A 14,031-nucleotide genomic window follows, 5' to 3' on the forward strand; every position below is an offset into this window, starting at 1 on the left:
AGATCCATTCTGTTCTGATACTTCACAGACTGAAGCTTGAACATGAATTATTCAGAGCCAGTGACTCTGGCCTTACTCAGAAGACAAAGTATTCTCAGAGCATCACTTCGATTTTATAGAATGATAAAGTCATGACTATAGTCCATATTACCTAGAATTCATTAGCAGCTCTGGTGCTGGAAGAGCTAGCCAGACATAGTGAGAGTGAGCACCCATCACAAGTTCACTCATCCTGAGGGATGGGATGTTACTAGGTTGCTGAACTACTATTACCTGGCTATGGCCAACTGAAAAAAAAAAGCTTCTTATATGCCTTAAGGCATGCTTGGTCTGTCAAGAAGTAAGTTATGCTGTAGGCAGAATTGGAGTGTATGCAAAACATTTCAGAGGACTGATACTGGAAATTCCTTCTTGCTAGTATTTACATCAAGCCACCAGAAGAAGGAGTTAGGAATCAAGCTCCCAGAGACCTTCAGAGTTGATAACTTCTCTGTAAAATGGCATATTCTATCAACAGCCAAGAAGTTAAATCTTTGAGGAATGAATGAGCTGATTGATTAACAGAGGGGATTGCAAATCGGTAGGGATTCGTACCAAAATATTACAGTGAAAAGTCTTCTCAGAACTAGGAGTTGAAATTGATTTCACAGAAAAGTACCCAGCACCTACTTCCAAAAATATCTAATTTCTTGGCTGAGATTCACTCATTTGCGAGTTGTTGATGCCCACTTCACTGAATTCATATGTCCACTAATTGATGATCATTTAGCAGCATTGTCTTTCTCTTCACAGGAGAGCCATGAAGATGCTGATTTCAGTCCATATGACTCATCACAAAGTCAATAACCAACTCTCCACCCAAGGAGATGTGATGTAGAATATGCTGATGTATCTTTTTTATGATCTAGAATTTTGTCTCTTCTGAGCAAACCATGACTTGCCATAAAACTTACACCAGCTCACCATTTGGGTCGAGACTGAGAGGTTATTCATCCCACTTATGATACTGTGGGTAGTTCCAGCATTGCCTATACCTGTTGAATTGTCACAGTAAAGTTAAATAGTCCGTAGGTAGCCCTCGCACAAAGCACATCAGTTCTTTCTCCATAAAACTGGAATGTCCCCTACAAATGCCCCCCCAATAAATGTGTGGTATGTAATTGAGATAAATTTCAGCAGATGTTAACTCTGCATCAAAGCAACACTGAAACTTCACACTCATCCAATGTTGTGACTACAAACCCTATAACATTTAGAACAACTGCAGTAAACCTAAATACTGTCTACACTGGGATTCCATCTCATGGTGGTCACTCAGGCTTCCTCCTCAAAGGAAGCATGAACTGGAACCACCTCTGTTCTGCTGCTGAAAACAGTTATTGCTTCTATAGCTGTTAGATAACCTTAAGAGAATACAATTATGTGTACTACAGCTCAGTCCTTGAATGGATACCAGATTAAAATATGATATATAGATGATATGCAGAAATAAATGTAGAGCAATATGGCCACCAGACAGATGAAAACTAAATTGGTTAAACAGTTACTGGATTTTGAATTTCACAATCAATGAAACATTATTAGTTTTTTAGTCTTTCTACAATCAGGAAATATTCTGAAGAGTGAGGAGCTGAGAGAAAAGTGGGGGACAGATGCATTTATTTATAGTCTTTGTCTCTCCAGAAGTGTAAATGAGATGAAAAATGACATGGATAGGTAGATCTTATTTCATTTCTCCACACTGGCACATATAGGGATAGCAAAAGGCATAGAAACATAGTATTTTGATCTACCAAAAGATATTTCCTATGCAAGTTAAAACTGTTCAGCACTCCAGTACACTTAATAAATTATATAAATAAATAAATACATTATATAGATGCTTGTTTTTATTTACTGAAGTTATATTTATATTGCTTTCTGTATATATTTATCTTCAGTACTGATGTGTAACTTTAATAAAATATTTATTTGCGTATTGTGTTGTCTAACTTAAAGGGTGAATGCATGTGTTTAAATGAGTCAGATCATTATATAAGTCTACTGCTTTAATAAGCTGTATAGGTATTTGATTTTATATATAGAAATTTTAGGGGCAATAGGTGATTATATGCTATAATCTTTACCAGTCTTTCAGCATTTATATCTAGCAATGTAAGGGGATAAAGATCTGACCATGACCGAGGGACCTGGGCTAAATTAGTGATATAGACAGCCAGTGGGAAGGGTTAAGAAGGATGCATATGCTTATCATGCATGAGGTTGAGCATGATGAGGTAGTTCACTTAATGAGCCTGGTTGAGGCCAGATCTAAGAGATATCACTGGGATGAGCTAACATTAGAGGTTGAGGTGACATGGCTGCTCTTCAGGCATTTCCTCCACAGAGTATCAGATCCAATCATAGTGAAAGTTTTGAAATATGAAGAGAAAAAAAATCTAAGATGACTTTCCTGCTTAGTTTACTAGAAGCATATCATGTGGGACTGGAAACCAAACCAGAAGTAGACAAAAATCAGACAGCAACTGAATGTACCAAAAAAAAAGAAGAAAGAATATAAGCAGAAGGATCAGATGAGAAGGCAAGAAGTGTAGAAAAGGCATAATTATTGGTACAAGTACAGAAAACTCTTGGAACAACCTTATGTCGATCAGGATCTGACGCAGGAATAGTTAAGGAGAAATGAATCTAAATCAAAAAATTAAAAGTTTATATTAGCAGTAGCAGCCAGGATAGTGGGTTATGTACACATTGGTTTACAAAAGTCCATTGAACATATGGGAGAAGCAGATAAATGCAGGTTTAGTAAAATAGAACTGGAAAGAGTTGCACACCTTGTTGCTGGGTGTGATACACTAACAGCAGATGGCCTGAATACTGAAAGGGATATTAATGTGGCAAGACTGCTTCACTGGCAGTTGTGTAAACATTACAATACTGAAATGGCAGGGAAGCATTGCAAACATGAGCCACAAAGCTTTATAGAAAATGATGAATTTTTTATACCATGGGATTACTCATTACCAACAGTTCAAAAAAATGGTGGAGGAAACCAGATATAGTAGTCCATGAAAAGAAGACAAAACTAGTATTGAGCCTTGAAATTACTACACCCAGTGATTACAGTGTCTTCTGTACAGAGAGAGAAACAAAGTCACAAAATAGAGGGACACACATGCAGAAACAAGGGCAATGTAGAAGGAGACTCAGACAGTTCCAATAGTGGTAGAAGCAATCGGTCTCATAAAAAAAGAATTTAAAGACTTATCCGTATATGATACTGATACATGTGACTCCATATGAATTGCAGAAGAAGTCAATTCTGGGGACATCTTGGGTATTGAGAACAGCACTTTTGATTAACATCAAAGAATGAACCAATATTAATTTCATGAGCTTTAATCATACTTTTAACTTAGGAACAGGGTTTATATCATCATGGTATTAGAAACCCAAAAGAATTAGAGAAATTAAACCTAATAATTTATTACATCCACACACTGGAATATGGCTTTGGAAAATGTTTTGGTGCATTGTTCTCTGTATGAAATGCTACTTGCTCTGAGTGTACTTTATCTTTCCTTCATGAGCTGCCAAATGGATCCTTACCAGGACGATGTAAAGCTGGTGTGAGTCCACATTTCTCACTCCCCTTACATTCCATCAGATGGAATTGGGAGAATGAGAAGGAGGAGAAGAATCATGGGGAACAGCTGAGGAACTGAAGGTCACACCAACGTTTAATAAAGAACCAAGAAACGTATTCACTACTTCTTATACCAATACACATTGCAAGAGTTATTAAATGTTATATTTTATTGGGTCTTATTTGGTTATAGATCTCATATAGTCAAAACGTGTGTGCAGAAGTTGGATTATGGATATGTTCATGTACTACTGCATCAATAAAATGATATATTTATATATATATATATATATATATATATATATATATATATATATATATATAGAGACAGAGAGAGAGAGAGAGAGAGAGACACACACACACACACACATATATATATATATATATATATATATATATATATATATATATATATATATATATATATAGATATAGATATATATATAGATATAGATGTAGATAGATAAATATATGATATATAAATATATTGTCATCAATGTAGTTTAATATGACATGGGCACTAGGGGACAAGATGGAGTAGAATTATTTGACAGCTAGATTTCATCCACTTCCAGTTCCAATGCTAATGTTATTTATTTATTTATTTATTTTTTTGCTAATTCATATAGTTACATAATTCTTATACATATTCACAGCTCAGCCACACTTCACTTTTTTAACCTTTTCTTTTGCTGGAATTTACTCCTGCATCCAAGCTACCTGTGATCTTAAAGTCTTTTTCCATGCTGCAGCACTCTAAATATCATAAGCAGAAATGGAAACATAAGCTTTATTAAGCTTCTCATATCAAATCAACTATTCATTCTAGCTTGTGCTCTTTGTTAGATCTTCTATGTATATATTGTTTGTCACATTTTTGATGCTTACTCATTAATGTAAATCACTCCTATTTTTATAATCATAGGATCATAGGAGGTTATAGGCTAATGGCTCTATGGTCTTACAAGCCTAGCCAAGTACAACCCCTGTTCCCAAGAATGTCAAGGTATTAAGCAGAACTAAGTTAACCACTATTGCCCTTGTCCAAGAGGGCCACAGGTGAAACTTGTGCAGTGAATTTGCTGTTTCCTATCCAGTTATCCAAATTATTCTTATAAAGGGTCAGCAAGGGGCTCTGCCTCACTTGAATTGAAAGTTTGCTCCAGAGGAGAGGTAATCTCTGTGAGACATAGCTGCCTCCCCTGCAAGTCCTGTTGATTTCCCATACTAGATTGAGTTCCTTAGAGTGAGTGCATGTTATACCATTTTATTTAGGAATGTGCAGCATTTCCATTAGAGCAGCATCTGAGATTGCTTTATATGTAAGGCAGAGGTCCTGTCTGAGTAGTCTGCAAGACACAGAGTATAGTGACAGTGATTTCAGTCTGTCAACATATGACATATCCTGAAGACCCTAAATTTTCTTTGCAGGAAACCTTTGAAGTCTTTCCAGTTGCTGCAGGTGCCTGGTAAGGAGCATACCAAATGTAGCATTGTACTCTATTATTAGCCTGATGAGTGAGGAGTACAAAAGGGTTATAACCTCCTTTGTTTTGGATGCAATGCCCTTACTTATAAGGTGGACAATGTAGAAAGCCTCACTTGCCACTGTGGTGATGTGGTAGTCAAAGGAAAGTTTGCTGTCGACCTGTGTGCCCAAATCTCACACCAATGATTGCATGCTTTGTGTGTTGCTATTAATGTGGTAATCTGCAGGGAAATCATTCTTGCTGAAGGGGATGATAATGCATCTTTTTGCATTGAGTTTTAGCCCATGACTTTGCCACTAGTCATTTTCTGTGCAAGTCCCTCTTGTAGGATGTTGACATTCCTTGACTCAATGACTGCACCCAGTTTGCAATCAAGACACTTTGTCAGTCAAAGACCTTTTTGTTTTAGCCTGTACATCTGAGAAGTAGATTCTGAACAATCAGGGACCCAGCACAGATCCTTGTAGAACACCACTGTTTACAGGTCTGCTGATGGTGGTAGAGTCACATGTTTTGACTGTGTGTTGTACTGGTGAGCCAGTCTGCAACCCACCTGACAATATACGGTTGATCTCCAGCTGGGTAAGTTTATCAATGATGCCTGAGTGGGGAATAGTGTCAAAGGCCTTGGCCAGGTCCAAGTAGGCTATATGCTTGGATTTACCTTAGTCCAGGGCTTTGGTGATTTTTCCTCAAAGAAGTCCGCAAGGAAAAGGGGAAGGATCTCCCTTTAACTAAGCCAGACTGGGTTTGGTCGAGTGATAGGAGGTCTCCTATATCTTTGTTGATAAGATCCATAATTATTCTTTTCATAGCCTTGCAGAATAGGCCTGTCAGGATTATGGATCTGTAGTTCTCAGGGTTTATGGAGGCATCTCTTTTATGTAACGGGATGAGGGTTATTGTTTTCAATTCAGCAGGTGCAACCAGTGCTTAGATTGTGGTTAAAAAGAGTACCCAATGGTGCACCCAGTTCCTGTTTTAATCCATTTAGAACACAGTCCTGGGATATTATCAGGTGCAATAGAGGCTGTGTTTTTGGCTTTGGAGAGAACATTTATGACTTGCTCCTTAGAGATACTAGGTGAAGGGCAGGTGGTAGGGATGCTTTTGGGCATGTGTGGTGGGGACTTGGGGGAGAAATTTTCATTGAACCTGTCAGGTAGCAGATTGGCTATTTCTGTAGGTTCAGTATATGTGGTGTCATTAACTACTAGTTCTGCTTAGATCTGGGTTTCTCCTTTAAGGTTTCAGACATAACTAAAGAAGGCCTTATGGTTATCCTTAGTGAAGGAGGTTAACTTGGATTTATAGTTAGCTTTAGAATGCCTTAACAGGTGTCTTATTTGCTTGTTTAAGCCACGGAGAGAATGCTTCCAATTCAGAGACCATTCCTTCCTGCAATTTGGCAGTCATTTCTTTCTCTTATTCTATAACCTCTTAAATGTGGATGTCCACCAGTCAGGCATATTTTTTCTTGAAGATCTGATTTTGATCCTATCAGGTACAAATGAGTCAATACATTTGTATAGATGTGCATTGATGTAAATCCAAGTATAGGTTTCCATGCCATCAGTGAGGGCAGGGGCTATGAAGCTATTAATGCCCTCATGTATTAGACTGTAATTGGTTTTGAGTAAGTTTTTTAGCATAGTTGCTGCTAATGGGGGGGGGGGGGGCAGGTGTTATTGTTACTTCTAATTAGACTGATTTATAAACAGATCTCACTAGGGAGGGCTGAACACATGGGGAGGTGCAACAATCTCCCATGTTAGTGAACACCATATTCAGAATGTTTGGGCCTCTTGTGGGGGTGTCAACCAACTCTTCCAGGGCATTGGAGATGAGGAATTACAAGAACCTTTGGGTAAGTGTGTTAGTACATGTATAATTTACCCAATCAGTCAGAACCAGGGTGTTTGGTTGTTTCTTGAGCAATTCAAGTAGATCCAAGTATGCTGGGTGGGTTCATGGAGCGGGTCCTATAACTGGCAATAATTTGGAGAGGAGCCTTACCTACAGTTAATTGGACCTGTATTAGTTCAAGGGAATGATTTTAATTAATCGATCTAGAGGTGTATTTATCTTTGACGAATATTATTACTCCACCTCCTTTAGCTCTCACACTTTCAGTTTGTGTTCTGAATGTGTGAAAGGCATTATAACCCAGTATCAGTCTCTGCAACTGCACAGATATCAGTATATTCTAAGGTGAGGGCTGCTTCCAGTGAGTGCCATTTTAAGTTTAGACTCCTAGCATTTAGCAGCATAAGCTTCAGGTTGCTTTTTGAAGTTATTTTTACATCTGGAATTTTGTTGTTGTGACATTGCCTAAAAAAGGCACTATGGGGGAGGCAAGAGCCTTAGCCAGTAGCCAGAATCCCAGTGGTGACAGGTCATGACCATCTCTATCAAAACAGCATGGTTTTTCTCCCATGTCATCCCAGGCTGACAGGCACTGGATCCCCTTGTTCTGTTACATTATGAGGTAACTGACTGAGCCCATAATTGGTCAATGTTTGATCAGTGTTCTACCATGGTAAATAAATGTTATTAGATAAATGCATATATAAATGGAAAATGCAATAAAATATAAGTGCTTAAAAAGTTTCAACTACAGGCTTAAATATTTAAAAGTGTATATGTTTTGCTATCACCTTTTAAAGCAGTTAAAAAATTCAGAAAAGTCAGTGGAAATACAATTTCCCTTGCTTATATTTAATTTTTGAACCTTCACTGAGACAGCCATGTGTAAATGCTTGATTTTAATCATCAGGCTCAGAAGTTAATTCTTGTAACTCATTTAATGAATGTCCTCACTATAACGTCTGAATGTTGTATAAGTTGAACGCAGTTGTTATGCAGCCCAGGATTTTGCAGACATTTATTGTTTAGTATATATAACTTTTTACTAAGAGCAAACCATATTTATCATTAGCTTGTTGATTTTGAAATGTATAAAATGTGGATTAATAAAAGAGTCGGCATCAAATAAGCAGTAATACATCTTCCCCACAATGTCTGAGTACATTGTTAAGCACACATAATTAAATTGGCCAATTAAGAAAGGCCTTTAGCATTGTTTATTTCACTTAGTGATGCACCACTGATTCTGTGCTGGTAAATTATAAGTAAAGGAGATAATGACGAACCGAATCATAACTCAGTTAACATCATCAAATATTATTTTTAAAGACCAATATTCAATGTTGAATTCAAACTAACTAGAAAAAAATAAATTTAAAGAATTATGACTTAATAGTTGTGCATGAGTTATAAACTGAGTAAGTTTATCAGGTCCAAAGGTAATGATAAATACACAAAACAAACATGTCAACACTTACCTCACTAGCAAGGAAAGGCAGGTTTAGAATAGTTAACATTAGGTTTAACTATCTCCACAGCAGAATAAAACTATCCAAAATGAATGTAATTCAGAGAAGGGCAATGCAGCACACAAGTCAATATATTTTCAGCATTGCGTTAAACTTTATGACTCAGAGACTGACCTCATCACTGAGATTTGCCCTTCATGTGGATCCATAGCACAGAGACTGGTCTGTTTAGAGAAGCTGCATGCTAATGTGGCAATCTCTGGAATGATTTCTCCAGAAACTGCCATGGCTACGAATTTATTCAGCTGAGTGATTTAGAGAATCACTCTTCTGAGTAACATTTTATGTTGAGAAAAAACTGATCACCACAAAAATATGGTCATAGTCACCCATTCAATCCTATGGCATCAGTTGCTGTGCAGGTAATTTCAGTGAAAATGGGGGAGTAAGGGTGTGTGAGAGTGCATGTGTGGATACATGTGTGTGTGTGTGTGTGTGTGGGGGGGGTGTTTGTGTCTACATATGCATGTCATTTTGTGTGTGTGTGTGTGTGTGTGTGTGTGTGTGTGTGTGTGTGTGATTGTAAGTGAGTGAGGCACATAACATTGTGCATATGTACATGGGGGCTCTACTGGTATTGCTACATTAGGGGAGATAGGTAGGTAATTAAGGGTGTGCTTATGTGTGAGTGTGTTGGGGGGAGTGGGTTGGTGTTATTTTAGTGAGTGTGATCAAATGGGTAAGGGTTATTTTTAATGAGTCATTGTAGGTGTTTGTGTGTGTGAATTTCTAGGAGAATGTGCTTGTATGCATGGGTATTTGTGTGTGTGTGTGTGTGTGTGTGTGTGTGTGTGTGTGTGTGTGTGTGTGTGTGTGTGTGTGTGTGTGTCAGTGATTTTTTTTTTCTTTTTTGTTTCCTATATTTTTGAAGGGCAATGCTATTTCCTTTAAAAACATAGTAGATTTCAACTTCTAAGATCATTTTTTTTAATTGAAGAATTTAAATTTTGATGGCTAATAATGACTAATGAATCGTCTTTGACAACAGTTTGTTTCTTTCTTTTTCCAACTAACTCCAGAATTTCCTTATTCTTGAATGACACATTCATAATTCTGTCAAGTTTTTCCATTTGTTATCTACTTAGGAAGGTTTTTCCAGTCATTGCTATCACTTCTGTAAGGAAATAATTCTTCATATTTGTTATGAGATATACTTCTTTGTTTTAGTAACGGATTACTAACTTGGACACTAGGATTTCCTTATGGTAAGTATTTGTTGGAGTCATTGTGACTCACTTCAGTGACATAGTGACATCCAATTAAAATGTTATAATGTGATTTTTTTTTCCTTTTTTTTTTTTTTTATAATTTTATAATGTGCTTGATGATTATATTGTGTCATTGTAGATTTTATTGACAGAGAGTGCATGGGTGCAAAGGCCAGTGCTAACTCAGAAGGTAATCAAATGAGAACAATGATTTACAGTTTATAGACTTTTTTTCTGGTTACAAATTCTGATACTAGGTTTCATCTCCAACAGACCCCAGCTTGGTTGCCTCTCTAATAGTTTATATGTCTTTACAAGACAGGCCAGTGTTTCTGACAGTCTTATTCGCAGCCTTTGTATTATTCTAAAGCTTTTCCTGTGTCTCAGTGCCAGAAAGCATAATATATGTCTGCAACTGACTCACCATCTCTGACCATTTACATCCAAAATGAGTAAAAAAGCAAAACTAATAAGTGGGGAATGCCTTATTCAGCAACTCTTTGTTAAATAGTGGGAGTATTAACTTACAGAGGAGAAAGCAAATTTTCAAGCTAAAAATCAGTGACACATAAAAATTATGGACAGTTAACAGTAACAATTTGAAATGTCAGGAGCTTCTATAGTGAGTCCAGAAATGCTGCTACCGAATGGATGAAAACAAGGACATATATATAACAACTCAGATATAAGAGACCTGGTGAACTCAATGTTAGGATGTATAAGTTGGGGAGGGTAGTTAGGAAATTTCCCATCCTACAATAAAGAAGTTTAAAGGAAAAGAGCTGATTTTAAGATATGCTTATCTTGTGTAGTTTTGGCCTTTTTTTTCAGTAGGAAATACAGTTCAAATGTATGTCTCTGATGGTGACTTCTTCATGGGTATGTGTCCTCCTCCATCCAGGGAAAGTGTGGATCCTCCATTCAGGCTGCCCTAAAATTGTAGATCCATAAACTTCACAGCAAGCTCTAGTAGCTAAAAGGAATGCACACGTGTGTGTGTGTGTGTGTGTGTGTGTGTGTGTGTGTGTGTGTGTGTGTGTGTGTGTGTGTGTGTGTGTGTAGATACATATAGATACACACACGCGCACACACACAAACACACATACACACACACACACACACACACACACACACACATATATATATATATATATATATATATATATATATGTATGTATGTGTGTGTGTGTGAGACCATCCATTCTATTCCTACCTCATTTCATTTTCTGTCTGTGGTGTGGAGTTTTTACTTTCACTCATATCAGGACAGTAAGCACATAATACAGTTAATAAATAAGTATCTGACATTTTGACTGGTCAGTATAGCTTGACCATTTTCCTTGCCTATTGACTATGTATAATTATATAGAACTATAGTATATTTCTATAGCCATATATTTATTTGTTTATATATTTATTAATTTATTGCAATTTGTTTCCTGGGTACGTGAACTGGGTGACTGACCCTTTTCAGTCATGACCCTGATACTTATGACAGAACAGATTTATGCACAATAACTAGACTGAGTCGAGGATTCTCGAACAGACTTTTCCATGCAGGAACAGTGTAGCCACTCCTGCACAGAAAATGGCCACCTCGCAATCCAGATACATGCCATTTTGACATGTACAAGTGCTCTAACACTGTTCCTGTACAGAAACCCATGGAGGATGATAATCACCTCATTTGCTGGTGAAAAAACATGTAAAGGAGGTGAATAAGCATTTCAGCAACCTGCCATGCCTCCGTGCAGGAATAGTGTTAGTTGCAGAAATGTATTCGATTACTAACCGAATGCATTTCTGCAAAACACACAATGAAGGCATGTCAGCTCTCAATAAAGCATGTATTAGAGCAGTTATGCATGCCAATGGCCAAATATATGGATTTGGCCATTGGCATGCAAAACCACTCCTTATGAATAAAAATTAAACTTCTATTTTTGTTGGCCGATCTCAGCCATTGAATGTGTGGGAAGTGATATACAAACAGAAGGGGGCAGAAAATAAAAAAAAAGGGGGGGGGCATAAGTATTAAGGAAATCTGCATTCTGCCATTATAGTCAATGGCATGCAGAAAGTAAACAATGACAGGGAACAGTGGTTGCTAAGGGGGGAGGCTTGTGTGTAGTGCAGTAACTAGGGATTAAGACAGTGAGGGATGTAAATGAGAGAACTTATACTGAATCACAACTTTCTTCTAAGAGTCACACTGCACCTAACCGTTTAGGTGCTCTAACATGATCATGTAGACAGGAGGAGCAAGAAACATGAAAAGGGGGTGTGTCATGCTTGCTGTAAGCACATTGGAGCTCTGTTGCCTGGGTTTCTGCTTAGCTAAGCAGAGCTAAGTGAGGGTGTGTGTCTGAGGCTGTATAGTCTTAGTCCTTGAACTGAGGGGCGTGTTCACACCCAGGGGAGGGCAATTTCTTGCAATTTACACTAGCTAGGGGCTGAAACAGGAAGGATATAGGAAAATCAAAAGGAAGTAGCAGAACAAGGGAAATGCAGTACAAATCAGCAATATAGGAGTCTGCAACCCACAATGGGCCATTGAAAGCACTCAATAATATGTCTAGCAGTTGGCTGCATAGCTGAAAATGGGAAGAGATGTAAGTAAAAATTAATTAAAAAAGGGCAACAGCAGAATAATGGCAGTCATGCACAAATTACCACTAATGCCTCTAACACTTACAGTGACCAAAGCAAAGTCATTAATAATATAGCCAGCAGCTGGAATGTATCATAGTCAGACATTCATACAGGCAGCATCAGCAGCACAACAGCATAAAGTATGGAAACAACTTACAGTCTGTTTTCCCCACAAACTCTGCACCAGTGGTGTATACATGCAGGGGATTTTAACTTGATAAATGTTAGGGGCTCCCATTGCTTTGATCCATCAGTATGTGCAAGAGGCTAATGGCGGAGTGGAGGATAATGCTGACAACTGCCACAGACCCATGGTAACCTATCAGGGGCTACATGATCTACAGATAGTAGAGAGCTACAGGGTGGACAGAGACATGCTCCATCAAGTCACCGAGCTGTACCAGCCTCAACTCAGAGCTAGAAACAACAGAGGCAAACCCATCCCAGTGGATACCAAGGTATATGTAGCCTTAAGAATTCTAGATACAGGTACTTTGCAAAGATCTACTGGGGACATCATGGTGGTCTCACAGGCATCTGCATCCAGAGTACTCTACCAGTTCCTGGATGCCAGTGAGCACACTTATTTCCCCAACACCAGTGAGGAGAGGACCAGAAATATGTGTCTCTTCCACCATATAGCAGAATACACAGAGGTATTGGATGCCATAGACTGCATGCAGATCCACATCAATGCACCACTCGGTGAACAGAATAGTGTCTACATAAAATGCAAGGGATACCCCTCCATCAACTGGCAGGTCATGTGCAATGCTCAGGGCATTATCATGAATGTGTGTGCTTGCAGCCCTGGAAGCTATCACAACTCCCACATCTGGCATTTGTCACAGCTGTACCAGGCATTTGCTGGTGGGGGCATCCTATATGGCCATCTGGTGGGGGATGCTGGCTATGCACTGGAGCTGTGGATGATAACACCCATCAGAAATGCAAACATACCTACACAAGAACACCATAATGAGGCACATGTACAAACCAGGATCATTATAGAGCATGTATTTGGGGTACTCAAGGCATGGTTCTGCTGCCTTGACATATATGGTGGAGCCTAGCAGTACCATCCAGCCACATGTGCACACAAATGTCATAGCATGTGCCATGCTACATAATATAATCCTGCGGAAACAGCTTCAGCAGGAACAGCACAGGAAAGGGCCATACAGCCCACCACCATTGCCAAGGACCCCACAGGCACAGAGGGACTCACAGGAAGAAGCCCCTGAGCCTGCTCCCATAGGCAGATGGAGGCATGCCCAGTATGCTCATGCCTTGGCAAAGATGCATGCAATGCATAGCACACACACTGACACACACTGACACTGTAGGGACCCCAGGGACTGACACCTCTCTCTGACTCACACACTCAGTAAAATGGATGACACACACATCACATTACCTGTAACTTACCATGTATAGGCAGTGTACTGTGTGCATCCAACATAGGTGGCCCTTAAGCAGCATCCTCACAACTGCTGCAAGCACAAGGTAAGTCAGTCTCCCTAACAATAAATTAATGGAATAGTATGTTCTGCTAGCATATCTATGGTAATGCTGCATGCATGCAAGGGAATGGAGTGGCCTACTGGGATAGCAGCACACAACTGACAGTTATGTGGGAC

Source organism: Protopterus annectens, chromosome 8.part0, assembly GCF_019279795.1.
Source record: "Protopterus annectens isolate FY-2018-M chromosome 8.part0, PAN1.0, whole genome shotgun sequence".
Taxonomy (NCBI): Eukaryota; Metazoa; Chordata; order Ceratodontiformes; family Protopteridae; genus Protopterus; species Protopterus annectens.